The sequence below is a fragment of the Macrotis lagotis genome, chromosome 1, assembly GCF_037893015.1.
Source record: "Macrotis lagotis isolate mMagLag1 chromosome 1, bilby.v1.9.chrom.fasta, whole genome shotgun sequence".
In the NCBI taxonomy this organism is placed as follows: Eukaryota; Metazoa; Chordata; class Mammalia; order Peramelemorphia; family Peramelidae; genus Macrotis; species Macrotis lagotis.
In genome coordinates, this window is record NC_133658.1 from 352,342,856 (window position 1) to 352,358,605 (window position 15,750).

General features: G+C 39.4%; 1 protein-coding gene across 7 annotated transcripts in view; it reads right to left on the reverse strand.

Moving 5' to 3' along the window:
• CHD6 (chromodomain helicase DNA binding protein 6) overlaps positions 1–4,524 on the reverse strand; it is a 180,162-nt gene extending 175,638 nt beyond the window's left edge. For all 7 annotated transcript variants that reach the window (XM_074211989.1, XM_074211991.1, XM_074211990.1 and 4 more), the window contains exon 1: positions 4,424–4,524. The gene's annotated coding sequence lies outside the window, so the exon portion shown is untranslated. The remainder of the gene's footprint in view (positions 1–4,423) is intronic.
• Positions 4,525–15,750: the final 11,226 nt, after the last annotated feature.

Below are 15,750 nucleotides of genomic sequence, written 5' to 3' on the forward strand. Positions count from 1 at the left end.
TTTAGGGGATGGTTCAACCAAGAAGGATTCACTGGAGACCCCTGAGTCATAAGAAGCAACAGCAACTCTAACAATGTAAACTACAGTATAGGCCTATATAAGACTGTTAAGAGACTCTAGAGGCCTACCTCAAATCACTACAAAGCTTTTTTCTAAGTAAATCATCAAAATTATTAAGAAATAACTTACTACTTTAATGGGGACAAAAGGTCACTATAATCACAATAGTTGACAGAGACAGAGTACAAAGCTATAGCCTGGTTATACATGAAGTCCATGGTAGTGATGAACTGCACTTCTAAAAGTCAATAACTTTGGTCAAATAATCAACAGACATTTATTAAAGGCCTACTCTGTGACAGGCACATGTACTGCAAAACCAAAGAATAACGAGAAATTAACCACTGTAAAATCAACAACTTGATCCTATAAAAGAATCACATGGATGTTGCCAGTGCAAGTAATGGGACAGAAAGTTTCAAACTGTAGAAGTGTGTGTGTGTGTGTGTGTGTGTGTGTGTGTGTGTGTGTGTATACAAAAATATGTGTATAGATGTATGTATATTTATATATATATATGTACACCAGAGTATGATGCATTATTAGAAAACTTCATTCAAATTTGAGCAAGCACAGTATATTTAGAAATAGTTGGTTTGCTGTCAGAAGATTCAACTTAGGTCTATTATTTATTCCCTGAGTAATTTTTGGGATATTCATTTTCATTCTCTGGATCTCAGCCTCCTTGACTAGAAAATAAGGGCACTGGGGAACGATAAACTCTAAGGTCTTCTCTAACTTCTATAAGCATATGAAATTTTAAAAATTTTGTTTATTACTCATCAAAAGAATTTTCTTAATGAAAACTTTTATAAACTGAAATAATTATGCATTAATATCTCTACTTTAGACATTTAACTTTTTATGTACTAGGCAATACCTGTGTTCATACTTGATTAAATAGATAAAAATTAATTTAAAATATTGCTTTGTAGTTTTCCTAAAATTTTCAAATAATTTGTCTTTAGGATTTTCTTCCTTTCAATTACTTATCAGATAAGAAAAAGGCAGTAGAAGGAAATCTGATTACTCCAGTTTTTTTTATTAAAAAGTTCTAGTCCTTCAAAATGCCTCTTTTGGATTAAAAAAAAGGAATGGTCTTCTAATTGAACTCAAGTTCAGTTATTGTGTGGCTGCTGTTAGAATATGATTATTTAGTTCATTATAATACATACTACACCAACATGTTTTTCATTCAGATACCTAAAAGACACAATCAAGGGGCAGCTAGGTGGCCTAGTAGATAAAGCTCCAGGCCTTGGAGTCAGGAGTACCTAGGTTCAAATCCGGTCTCAGACACTAAATAATTACCTAGCTGTGTGGCCTTGGGCAAGCCACTTAACCCCGTTTGCCTTGCAAAAACCTAAAAAAAAAAAAAAAAAAAAAAAAGACACAATCAAATCTCATTACAGCTAAAATTCTCTACAGTTTAAAAAAAATGGTCCCTACTCATTTATTTCAAGTTACATTCAATAATAATTCAGGAGGGTAAAAAAAAGTGGACTATATTGGAATTCAATGTACAAGTCAAAACATGCTACTAAACCAAAGCTTTGTACTGAGGAATGGAATTATAAACAGATAGAGATTCCAAGACCTCCCAAATCAACAGGATAGATAGGTCCCTTGATTCTAAAACAATTGTCAAACTTGTATAGAACTGATGTGTACCATTTATTTCCCCAAATGGAGAATTTTCTAAGCCCAATGATATCAAGATATTTGAGACCTTGATCTACTCTTTATAATTCTTATAAAGGTCTAAGTTGTTGACTTTAAAACTTCCAGTGATTATGGAACCCTTCCTTCAGTATTATTAAACATAAATTCAAACTGCCTCTGGTGTTAGCATTGAGGTAGGGGTGATACTTTCTTGAAACACCTATGATGCCTCATAATAATTTGTTAATGCATCAAAGACAAAAATCTGTTGAATATTGTGCCCTAGAAGCTTGTTGTTATTGATTGGCCATCTAGCACAATATGGGAAAAATTTCAAACTGTTTGGCTTCTATAAACATTCTACAGTAAACTTTTAAAATTATTTAAAGTAGTTATCAGAAAAATAAATCACTAAGTGTTAGATACATGATGTTAACTACCGAAAGCTCTCCTGGAAATTCATTAGTGTTAGGCCTCTTTTATTGTTTGGCATTTTAACATCTTAAACTTTTTTTTAAAGAGAATACCAAAGAAAAAGAGAAAAAAGCAATTAGATTTAAGCCCTTTGCAATACCACTGTTTAATAGCTTATTATGATATAACTTCATTGTGTAAGATGTGATGGCACCACACAAAAGCTTGACTTCAATTTTATAACATTTGCTTTTGGGGAGGAGGAGGGAAGAGCGAGAACCAAAATGTATTAGGGGTAACTGTCACAGCAGTAACATTCAACTAGTTTTACTGTTAGAAAAAAATCTGACCTTTAATGTACTACTAAACAATAAAGATATCTCTCTCTCTCTCTCTCTCTCTCTCTCTCTCATATATTTTAAATAGAGGGTTTGTAATCATCCTATGAAAGTTGCCCTAAAAAACTATTTTAAACTATGTTTTTAAACTTATTTTGTTACTTTATATTTTATCCAGGTCTTTGATTTTAATCAGTTCTGACACTACAAACTCCAGTGGAGATCAACCAAGTTATGATACTGTAGCATAAAGATTGTCATGTATAGATTATAAATATATTCTCTATTTCTGTGTGTCTGGCTCACACACACATTTGTGATACAGCATTTGGGTCTCAGTTTCCTCATCTGTAAAATGAGAGAACTGGACTAGAATGACCTTCCCCCCCCACCCCCGTCTATATCCTGGACTAGAATGGCTCTTTTTTCCCCATTTCCATATCTTTAGAAAACATACAACATGGCAAAAGAAGCTAGTGCCACTAGAACAACCCTGCTACATGTGTAATATGAAAATGTCTCTCCTGATAGGATGGTTTCCATGTACCAAGAGGGAGCCTGGCACTGACATCTGTCTTTGAAGCCAAGATTTGAGTTCAAGTCCCTTCTCAGTACATACTGGTTGTACGATCCTGAACTGGCTGTGTCACTTAACACCTCAGTGCTCCAAGTAACTTTCACAGACGGGCTTCTTGACCTTTTTTTATGTCATGGATCCCTTTGGCAACTTGGTAAAGCCTGCAGACCCATTCTCAGAAGGGAATGCTACATTTCAATAAGAGGTAGAGAAAATAAAAAAGGAAATTTTCTTCCTATCTGCATGCGGCGACCCCCAAATTCTCCAGTTTAGGACTAAAAATCATAGAAAAGATAATGGAAGTTCCCCAAAGCAAAGCAAGCATAGATCCGATGCTTGTCCCATACGTACATCCATACACATCATATATATATATACACACACACACACATAAAAGAGAAACAAGAATGTTCTCAATTTTCAAATAACCCAGAAATATGTAAATGCTTGGTATCAACTTCTCTGCCGTTCCCGCGGGTGGCCGTGTCCTGGGCTCCACAAATATGCGGCAGATCGGAGGAGCAGATACCCCCAAGAGGCGGGTGGGCAGGGGACACACGGGCGGGCACACGCACACGCAGGGGCCCCCGGGCACGGGAACTCGGGGTGCCGGGAAGCCTGGTGCACAGGCCCCGGCCGGGGCTCCGAGGCCTACAAACTCACGCCTGAATCCTGTCGGAGCCCGCACCCCCGGCCCCGGGCACGGGCACGTCCATCACGCCTGCGCGGGGGTCCACGCACACCAAGTGCCAACTTAGGGATTAACAATGAGTTCGAAGGCAATCGTGGCGGAGCTCAGCCCGGGCAGGGGGCTCCCCGCGGCCGCCCGGGCTGACACCGTGACAACTCCCCCCCGGAGGGAGGGCCTCCCATCCCCCCGCACCCCCAGCGCGTGCAGCCTCGCAGGACGTCAAACTTGGCCGGCTGGGGGTGCCCGCGCCAGCCCCGCTGGGTGGGGGCGGCAGGCGCGGGGCCCCGGCCCGCAGGGGGATGGACCAACTTCCCGGGGTCCCGCCTCGGAGCCCACGCGGAAGCGGCCCGGTCCCGGGGGGGGCCCCGCGCCAGCTCCCAAGGACGGACTCGGCGCGGGGGGGGGGGGGGCAGCGCCGCGGCCTGGCTCGGCCCCCGCCACCTCCCTGCCCCTCCCCCGCCCCGGGGGCCCGCTCCCTCCCTCGCTGGCTCGCTGGCTCGCGCGGCCGCCGGCCCTGCTCTCGGCTCCCGTCCCCAGCCCGGTCACCGCGCAGCCCCGCTCCTCCCGGCTTCATTCATATGGACAGACCGGCTGGCCCCGGGGGGTGCCATCCTGGGCGCGCGGGCACGGCCGGGCCGCCCAGACCCGGGCGGAAAATAAAAAGTTAAGAGAAGAACTTACCTAAAATGGCTCCTGCAGCAGCCAAAATACAAACAGCTATTATTTGGTGAAGTTTAGCTCAGACACCCTGCAAGGACACCCTAACCCGGATCGGGCCCGCCTCCCCGGGCACGCCATTGGGCCTCCGCGGCTGTCGCCGTGAACTCATTGGCCGCGGCGGCCATCGCTCAGACGGCTGCCCGTTTCAAGCTTGCTTGCAGGGGCGAGTGATGGGCTCGATCCATTGTGCTCCTATTTGCATGGATGTGATAGCGGCGCTGATTGGCCGGCCGGCGGGGCCGCACCGCCCCCCGCGCGCCTCCCCGGCGCCCCCGCGACAACGTCGCCTCCTCCCGTCTCCCCTCCCCACTCCCTCCCCCCAGCGGGCTGCGCACCCCCAGCCCTGCAGAAGGAAGAGAGGGAGGGGGGAGCGAGCCGGAGAGAAAGGGAGCCCGAGAGGAGAGAGCAGCCCGGCGGGGATCCGGCCCCGCGCTGGGCGGGGCCCGAGGCTCCGCCCACAAGCTCGCAGCCAGCGCCTGGGGGAGGACCGGAGGGAGAGCACGAATGTGGCTCTGGGGGAGGGAAGGAGGGAGAATGCGCGAGAAAAGCGAAGGAAAGGGAGAACGCGCGCGGGGGGGGGGGGGGGCGGAACACAAAAGAGGGAGGGGGTCGGCGGGGAGCAGAGCCAGATGGGGATGGGGGAGGGCAGACTGATGGAGAAGAGCAAGTGAAGAAGAGGAAGAACCGCCGGAAAGGAACATGAGAAGATGGATAGATAGCGGGGGGCAGCAGTGGGGAAGTTGGCTTGTAACTGTTGCCAGCCACCCTCCGCTGAGGACCCCTCGAGACCCCACTCACAGAATAGCATGCTTCAGTCCTGTGAAGCTTTGCAGGCTTGACTACTCTTAATGACATCTTTAATGCTGGAGGAGCCAGATGGCCTTTTCTCCTAGGTCCAGTGGGTCCCCAAACCCTGACAGGGACATGTCTTTGGCTCCATCATAGGAGCTGACTTAAACATCTTGGGTGGGGCTTTGAGAATGCAAAGCATCATCATGCCAGTCCTAGGAGCTGTTAGTGGCCTGGCATCTTAGTCGTGTGCCCTGATTTGCCGGAGAGCTTTTCCTTTGTCTGCTTTGCTCTCCTCTGAGCAGGTGCTTACCTTTGATTTCAAACTGGATATTTACGAAATGTTGATATTAGAAAAGTTGTTTAACCCAATATGCTTATTCAAAGTAGGATGTTAATTTAAAGCAACTGACTTGCCCCAGCCAACTAGATACCCTGTTTTCTTCAATAAAAATAGAAGTAATCTGAATCCTGTTCATTCATAGACCATTTCCCCCCCTGGTCACATGCATTTCAAATTAGCAAGGTTTTAATTTATTAGTAACATCTGTTACTGCTAACAGCAATAACAAAAATAAAACTGTTCCATTCTGAATAAATAGGAATTTTAAAATTTTGTACAAGATCCTCTTTTCCCACATTTTTAAATCTTTCCAATATCATTTTGGGTATCATATTTTCTCTTAGTTAATGTTAAACTTTTCTCTAATTTCATACATTTTTTTTTTTTTTTTAGTTTTTGTAAGGCAGTGGGGTTAAGTGGCTTGCAAGGCCACACAGCTAGGTAATTATTAAGTGTCTGAGGTCAGATTTGAATTCAGGTCCTCCTGACTCCAGGGCTGATGCTCTATCCACTGTGCCACCTAGCCACCCCATAATTTCATACATTTTAAGTGATTTAAGGAGGCCCTTGCCACTTTTCTGCTCAGTAATTGCAGATTTAATAACAATAATTGTAGTTTTCTTCATGCTGGCCAAACTTCAGAAATATCATAGTTTTACAGGTAGAAATAGCTTTGGAGTGTAGGCCCTATGTAATTTAAAAATTTTAGTGATAATTTTCATTTTACAAAACTACATTTCTTACTATTTTCCCCCTCAGATCTCTTACCTTCCCAGAGAGCCATCCCTTTTAATAATTTTTTTAAAAAATTTATTAAAATCCCACCAATATATCATTTAATTCTGATTGTTATATGCAATATTTCTCACCTTAGTCCCCCCCCCCATCCCCACCTCACACCTCTTCTTTGGTGCCACACTAGGTCATAATAATCTTCTGTTCTATTATTTTTCTCTTTACATTAGTGTAGTCTTTGTATGTTGTTTTCCTAATTTTATTTACTTCACTTTGCAACAGGCAATATATCTTCCCATTCTTCTTCTCTTGTTATTTTATTTGTTTCTTTCAGCAAAATAAAATTTCATTACATTCAGGTACCACAGTTTGTAAAGTCATCTCTTAGGTTGATCAACAGTTATGCAGTTTCCAGTTCTCTGCAACTTCAAAAAGTTCTGCTATAAATAACTTGATGTTTATGGAACTTTTGTTTTTATCTTTGATCTCCTGGAGTTTGTGTCTAGTAGTGGGAACTCTAATTCAGATGGTGTGGACATTTTAGTCATTTTCTTAGTATAATTCTAAACTGCTTTCTAGGTTGTTTGGGCCATAACAGCTCTGCCAAAGGTTTATTAGTGTGCTTGTCTTTCTACAAACTTTCTAATACTGACTACTCCTATTATCATCTTCTTTGTCAATTTTCTGGGTCTCCAGTAAAACCTGAGTTGTTTTAATTTTTATTTCTCTCATTAGTGATTTGGAATAATCCTTCATATACCAAGCCTCATATTTTACAGATGAGGAAAATGAAGCCCCAAATGGGGGAAAATTGCCTGATGAAACACTAGAAGAGTCAGGATTTGAACTTAAACCTTCTGGCTCAAAGCCAAATAAGTATTCTTTCTGTTTTACATACATATAAACAGGACCTCTTTGCCATAAATCAAATAATCAAATGTAGCCCCTGAACAGCAGGCACTAATATACTATGTGAAGGGCAAGGAAGGCATGATCATTTCTTATTACAAAATCAATATGTCAACCAGCATTTATATTAAGCTCCTACTAGGTGTCAGGAACTTTGCTGAAGAATGGGAATACAGAGACAAGAAAAAAGAACAGTTCCTTCTCTTGTGGAGTTTACATGCCATGAAAGATGACAACATTTAACATAAACAATTATAAAGATAAATGCAAAATTTTTTCCCCAAACAACTTTAAATGAAACTTCTAAATAGATATAAATTAATTGAGCCCTCAAAAAAAGAATGAAACAAGTTTTCAACTAAAGATATTGTGGAGAAACCTCAATAAAAATCTTAATCACCTGAGTAAAAGACTGAAAAAAAAAAGAGAAGAAAATGTAAAATACCTCTTAGGGAAAAACAATTGACCTGGAAAATAGATTGAGAAGAGATAATTTAAGAATTATTGGCCCACCTGAAAGCCATGATCAGAAAAAAGAGTCTGGACAATATCATGCAGGAAATTATTATGGAAAACTGCCCTATTAGTCTAGAACAAGAAGATAAAATAGTCCTTCAAAGAATTCATAAATCACCCCCAGAAATAGAGAAATAAAAATTCCAAGGAATATTGTAGTCAAATCTCAGAAATATCAACTAAAAGAGAAAATACTGCAAGCTGCCAAAAAGAAGCAATTTAAATACCAGGGAGTCATAATCCAAATTACTTGGGACTTATCAGTTTCAACATTAAAGTATCAGAGGGCATAGAATATGATATTTTGGAGGGTAAAGGAGCTTGGAATGTAATCAAGAATCAACAACCCTGCAATCTTTCAGGGGGAAAGATGAATTTTTCAACAAAACAGAGGACTTGCAAACTTAGCTGATAAAAAGACAAAAACTAAAAAAAAAAATCTGATCTTCAAATACAAGATTCAAGAGATACATAAAAAGATAAACAGAAAGAAAAAAGTTAGTCAATAAGTCTAAATGTGGAGACAATACCTGTAGCTCTTGAAAATTGTATTTCTCTTAGAACAGTTGAAAGGAACATAATTAGAGGTGTGGTATTTCTATTGGGGACCATTGGAGGTAGTGTTCTTGGAGAGAACATGTAGATACACATTGATCAAGATGGTATTTTAGCTTATGAAGGTTGTGTTTCAGTAGGGACAGTTGGAGGGACAGTACTCAGACAAAGTGTGGGTATAATTTGATTATTTTGTGATGATATTTATGACTCTTGAGAATTATAGTTCTATCAGAACAGTTAAAAGGAGTATATTTTGGCAAAGGGTGCTGGCACAAGATAGATATAGAACAATTAAGACTTGAAAAAAGGATAATACTATGAGAAGAAGGTGATTAGAGGATAATTAGTACCACAAGAAGAAGCACAATGGATATATTATAGTAAAAGGAAAGTTGGGAGAGTATAAACACTGAATAAATCTTATTCTCAACAGATTCAGCTCAAAGAGGGAATGAAATACATTCCCAGTTGAGTTTAAAAATTTATCCTAGCCTACAGGAAGTAGGAGAGAACAGGGAAAAGGATGGTATGAGGCAGGCAGCAGTGTGACAGTGTGAAGCAGGACAAGGGGAAAAGAAAAAGAAAAGTACAAATAGGGGGAAGATAGTATTGGGGGAAAGAAAAAGTTTTTGCACAAATAAAACCAATGCAGAAAGGAAGAAGGAATGCAGAAAGCTGGGAAACAATTTTTCACAGTTAGTGTTGCTGTAAAAAAAAAATAAAGAGCAAATGGAGTGTGGAAAAGCATGGAAAGACTTGCATGAACTGATGCTGAATGAAGTGAATAGAACAAGAGAACATTGTAAGATGATTCACTATGAAGGATGCAGTTCCTCTGAACAGTTTACTGATCAAGAACAATCCTGAGAGACTTGTTATGGAAAATGCCATCCACAATGCAGAGCAAAGCATACTATGTCCACTTTTTTAAACTTATTTCATACTCTTTCTTTTTCTCTTATGATCTCTTTCTTGTCCTTATTTCTAATTCTTCTTTCACAAGATACCTAACATGGCAAGATACGCAATCAGACATGTACAACCTATCATATATATGGCGGGGAGGGAAGAAAGCGTGGTAGAACAGTGTAAAACTAAAAAGCTTGCAAAGCAATGAATGTTGAAAATTATCTTTGCATGTAATTGGAAAAAAAGCTAAATAAAGAAGGGAGCAAAAAAAAGAATAAATACAAAATAAATACAAGATAGTGAGAAAAAGCTAACTATGGAGGAAAGATTTAGCAATAATGTATGCATTTTAAGCATCATCATCTGCATAAGCCCTTTTTTGATCTCCCCAACTGATAGTACCCTCCTTTCCCAGCACCCACTCACTTAAATCCAACTTGAATATAATGTATACCTCCCTGATGTCATGATCTTCTTAGAGAATGAAGGACATACAACCACAACAACCTTTGTGTATATTTGTATATGATTATGCTCTAGATATTTGATATATTTATTTGTTTTCTTCTTCAATACAATGTTATCTTGAAAGTAGGTATTGTTTCATTCTTTGTATTTGCATCCTCAACATCTTGGCCATTTCCTAGCATATAGTAATCATTAAATAAATATTTGTTGTTTCATGTAGGAAATTAATTTTTTTCAATCAATAAAACTCTGCCTCTCCCTCTTCTATCCCACTGTATCTCCAAACTGAGAATGAAAGAAAAACCAAACATCTTTTAATAAATAGACATGGTCATGCAAAATAAATTTCCTCATTGGTGATGTCCTATACATATATGCATTTATATACAGACAGATATAATGTATAGAGACAAATATCTCTATCCATCTCTCTATATTTCTCATCCTTACTCTACCTCATCTATCAGGTGGTGGGTAGCTTGTTTCATCATTAGTCCTATAGGATCATTATTATGATCAGAGTTCCCAAGTCTTTCAAAACTGATTATCTTTTCAATATTATCATCATTTTATTATTCTCTTGTTTCTGTTCATTTCATTCTGCACCAGTTCATCCAAGTTTTTTCCAGTTTCTCTGAAACCATCTACTTCATTATTTCTTATACCACAGTAGTATTCTTTCACATATATGTACTCCTTTTGATTCCATTCCTTGCCAATGGGAAAAAAAAGAAAAAAAACAACAAATTCATAAATATTATTGTACATCCTTACAATTTGTTTAGGACTTATCCATTCCTTATCTACTATCTTTCTAATTCTTCTTCATCTCTTTTTCTTGTATCCCTATTTTTCTGTTGAGTGAAATGTATTTCTTTACCCAAATGAGTGTGTATGTGTGTGTGCATACTGTGTGTATGTGTATGTTTGTATATGTTTGTGTGTTAGTTTCTCCTTTGACTAATTCACATGAGAATGAGCTTCTGAGCCAAATCTTGAAGCAGGTGAAGTATTCTATAAGGTAAAAGTGAAGAGGGAATGCATTCCATGGATTATGTGGATCACCAGACTTGAAGACAGGAAATTGAGTGCTATATATGTGGAACAGAGAGGAGGCCTGTTTGGTTAGAAAGGACATAATGTACAAGAAGGTGGAAAAGATATGTTGGGATAAAGTTATAAAAAGGTTTTAAAAGCCACAAAGAGGAATTTATATTTGACCCTGGTGGCCATTGCAGATTGTTGAGTAGAGATGTTCAAATTTAAGTTTAAGGAAAGTCACTTTAATAGCCATGTGGAGAATGGAACGCAGTGAGGAGAGGCATGAAGCAAGAAGAGAAATTAGGAGGCCAATGTAATATTCTAGGTGAAGGGTAACGAAGGCTAAACTTAGGTGGAGACTGTGTGAATAGTGTGAAGGGGATGAATCCAAGAAATGTTGTAGAAATAGCAATAACAAAATTTGGCAACCAATTGAATATGTGAGGTGATAGTGAGGAACTGAGAACAATGCAGAGGGTGTGAAATTGGGAGACTGCAAGAACATGGATGTCCTTGGCAGAGATGAAGAAACTCAGCAAAAGGGTAGGTGTGAGGGGAAATCACAAGTTCTGTTTTAGACATAGGGAATTTTAAGAGACTATGGGATAAGCATTTTAAAATATGCAGTTATTGTTGCTGGACTGGAACTCAGGAGACAGATTAAGGATGGTTATATAAATTCATGAATCATCTGGATAGAGATCATTATTAAACCCATAGGAGTTGATGAGGTCACCAGGAATGGTATACAGAGAAAAAGAGAAGAGCCTTGAGGAATGTCTACAGTTGGGAAGAATGATATGGGTAATGGTCCCCTCAAAGGAGACTGAGAAGTAGTGATGTGATGGGTAGAAGGAGACCCAAGAGAGCAAATCACAAAAACCCAGAGAAAAGTACCCATGATCACAGTTTTTTCCCCTGGAAGAGTTGGCATTTGAGTTAGGTCTTAAAAAATGAATGGGAACTCAACAGATAGGAATGAGAGGAGGTCATTCTGGTCATAGGCAGCAATGTGAGCAAAGGCATGATAGATGTTAAGAGAAAATTTTGGAAGTCTTTAAATGCCAGATTAAGGAGTTTATACTTTTAGAGTCTGAGCAGAAGAGGGGCATGATCACATTTGTATATCATTAATGAAGATTAATCTGTCATTAGTGTGAAGAATGGATTCGAAAGAGAGCCCAGAGGTGGGGAAACTAAATAAGGGCTGTGTTAAAGTGTGTTGAAGAGCTCTAATAGACTCTTCTATGAAGCTATTATCTGTGGGTCAGAAGTTCTGTAGAAGAAGGAATTGAGTTGTAAAAGCATTTTGGGGATAGAAAAAGGAGAGAGCATTTCAAGATAGAGTCAGGGGAGCAGAATAAACAAAGGCAAAGATATGAGAAAACTTTATCAGGTTTAGGTGAAGGTGACCCATCTAATTCAACTCACAGTGATTTGTTGTATATACAACCTAGTGTTTCTGCTGTCCTGCCTTAGGATACAAAGATAAATGTAACAGACACTGCTTTCAAGGAGTTTTATCTAATGGAGTAACTAAAGTGTTTAATAGCTAAAATTTTTGTAGAGCGTACTATGTGCCAAGCACTCTACAAATATCATCTCATCTCATTGTATCCTCATGACTCTGGGTGGTAGATGCTGCTATCTCTATTTTTTTAGATGGGGAAACTGAAGTGAACAACATTAAGTGACTGCTCAAGGTCACATAGTTAATAAGTGTCTGAGGTAGGATTTAAACTCAAATATTCCTGATTCCAGGTCCAGTGTGCCATCCAGTTTATCTAGAGGCAAGGGTTTGAGTAAGAAATAATAGGAGGTAAGATTCTGGGGTAGCTAGTGGATTCTGGGGTGGTATAGTGAGATTGAGCAGTGGCCTTGGAGTCAGGAAGACCTCAGTTTAAATTTGACCTCAGACATTTAATACTTGCATAGCTATGTCACCTAATCCCATTGTCTTGCAAAAAAAAGGAGTTAAGGCTGATGATGTAAGGAAATGAAAAATAAAACAGGCTGGAATGGGGAGAAGCAAGTTAGAAAGTTTTGGATTTTATTCTATAGCTGTTAAAAGTTTTTGATTTTTGTTTTTTGTTCTTTTTAGGTTATTGCAAGGCAAATGGGGTTAAGTGGCTTGCCCAAGGCCACACAGCTAGGTAATTATTAAGTTTCTGAGGTCAGATTTGAACTCAGGTACTCCTGACTCCAGGGCTGGTACTCTATCCACTGAGCCACCTAGCCACCCCCTGTTAAGAGTTTTTGAACAGGAGAATAACATGGTTTAAGTAGTATTTTAGGAAGAGTAATTGGTTTTTTAATGATTTATTTACTATTTTCTACTACATTACTACAATAATCTTGTAGTTAAAGTAAACATAAACCACCCTCTCCCCAAAAAGATAGAAAGAGCTCAAGGAAAATAAAGTGAGAGGGAAAAACAAGTGTATTTCAGTCTGTGTTCAGATACAATCAGCTCTGTCTCTGGAATGAGTTGCATTCTTTATCTTAAGTCCATCAGAGAAGTTCCTTCAATATTTTTTTCCCACAGTTGCTCTTGTTAACTAAATTTCTCTCTATTCTATTTCTCCCCACTCCCATTTATTCTATTCTCTACTTTCACCTTGTTCCTCCTCAAAAGTGTGATATATCTGACTGCCCTCTCTTATGATCTTCCCTTTCAAAAAGAGGAATTAGTAAAGGACATTATTATATTGTAGAGTAGGTTGCTTAAAAAATTAACAGGTAATTGAGTAAAATCTAAACTTTTTTTTTTAAAAGTGTGACAGTTAATTAGAGCTCTAGCTTAGGGTGGAGGTCTAAGATTTGAAATGGAAATTTGGGAATCCTTGTTACAGGTTTGATTGTAAAAGATATAGAACTAAAGCTTATAGAATGGCACAGTTTTCTTTTCCATATTAAGTTTTTCCAATTCTCTTTTGATTTCCCTATTTTTGCTAAGGATGCTTCCATCCTCCTAGGCAGATCTGAAGTCACCCTCAACTCCTCATTATCCTGCATCCCATACATCCCAACAATGGCCAAGTCTTGTTAATTCTTTCTCCAAACATTTCACATTTGTCCCGTTCTTTCCACTCACATGATTATGAGTCCCATGCAGACCCTCATCACTTCTTTCCCAGACTATTACTATAGCCTCCTTATTAGTTTCTCTGTTTCAGATTTTGCACCTCTCCAATCCATCCTCCACATAGCTTCCAAGTAATATTCTCAAATCCCAGATCTGGCCACATCACTCCCTACTAAATAAACTCCAGTGGCTTCCTGTTACCTCTGAGATCAAATATAAGCTTGGTTTGGTCCTTGGAATGCTATACAACCTGACTCCAACCCACATGTCAAAGTTTATTATATATTAATCTCCTTCATGTACACTCTGCTTCAGCCAAACTGCCCTTTTTGCTGTTCTTCATGCAGGACAGTTGAATTCCCATTTCTGACCCTTTTGAATAGACTGGCCCCATTCATAGAATGCACTCTTCTCTCTACCACCTCTTAGAATTCTTGACTCAAAGCTAAATGTAAATATTAGCTCAGAACTGAGATCTTACTTATGCTACATACTCCCTCTGTAGCACAGAATCTGGAATCAGGGAGACTGAGTTCAAATTCAGCCCCAGATACTTACTAGCCATAGGACCCTGAGCAAGTCACAAATAATTCTGTCTCAGTTTGCCTTATCTGACACCATAGAAGATTCTAGAGGTTAGGGAAAGTTTCATTTTTATTTTTGTATCCCTAGTGCCTAATACATAGGGACTGGACCTGTGATTTCATTGGTAGAGTAGCTCCATGTAAGGAACACTTTTTTTTTTTTACCAATGCTGATCAGCACTTCTCTGATTTAGAGCATGGCCTGGGACAGCCCATGGGTAACATCCTGGAGAGTAAGTGGGTTATATACATAATATGTGTCAGAGGCAGACTGAACCCAGATCGTCCTGGCTCCCAGGCTTCATCTGTAGTCACTATATCATGCTGCCTTAGAAAAATCTTGACTGATTTATTCCATCTTCCATCTGCTTATATTGGTGACTTCTTTGTCTATTATCTTTCTACTCCTTTTCTTTCTAGTTATACTACTAGCTATCTACTTTTCTCTAGCTATCTCTCTAACCATCTATATATCTATCTTTCTATCTATCTATCTATCAATCATCTATTATCTATCTACCTCTCTCTCTTTAGCTATCTCTGTATATATATATATATATATATACATATATATATATATATATAGGTATAGATGTATAGATATATTTATATGTCTTCTGATTAGTCTTTCCTTAGTCCTTTGTCACCCTTTGCAGAGTCTGGCGAGTAATAGACCTTCATAAATGCTAAATAATTGATTGTTTTGTCCCCTTCTTCCTCAGTAATTACAAGCTATTCTGCACCATTGTGCATTTATCTCCATGGTGATGCCCATTATTGAATTTAGGAGGGCAAGGATCATGCCTTCATATTTATGCCCCTTCCACAATCAGAGAGTGCTTTGTGTGGAGACTGAGCTTACTAAATGATTTTATGAATGAATTAATATAAGAGTCAAGAAACAGTCAGTCAAGAAGGATTTCTTAAATGCCTACTTTGTACCTGGCAAAATAAGCAAAATATCATCCCTGCCCTCAAGGAACTCCCAGTCTAATGGAGGAGGCAGAAAACAATTAAACCCAAACAAGCTACTACATGGGATAAGTAAGGATTATTTTAAGAAATTAAATGCAAGATTAAAGGCATTGAAATTAAGAGGGCTTAGGAAAGGCTTCTTGTAGAAGGTGGGGTTTTAAGTGGAACTTGAAGGAAGCTGGAAGGTGGGGTTGAGGAGGGAGAGTATTCTAGCTGTGGGAGACAGTTGAAGAAAACTCCTGGAGCCTTGAGAAGGTCAGATTGACACATTATTTAAGGGTGATTTGCACATGGCTTGGGCCTCGCCTGAAGCATGGGACATTCTGTTTCATTTCATGTTCATATTTTCAAAGTGCTCCTTCACTCTAGTTTGTGC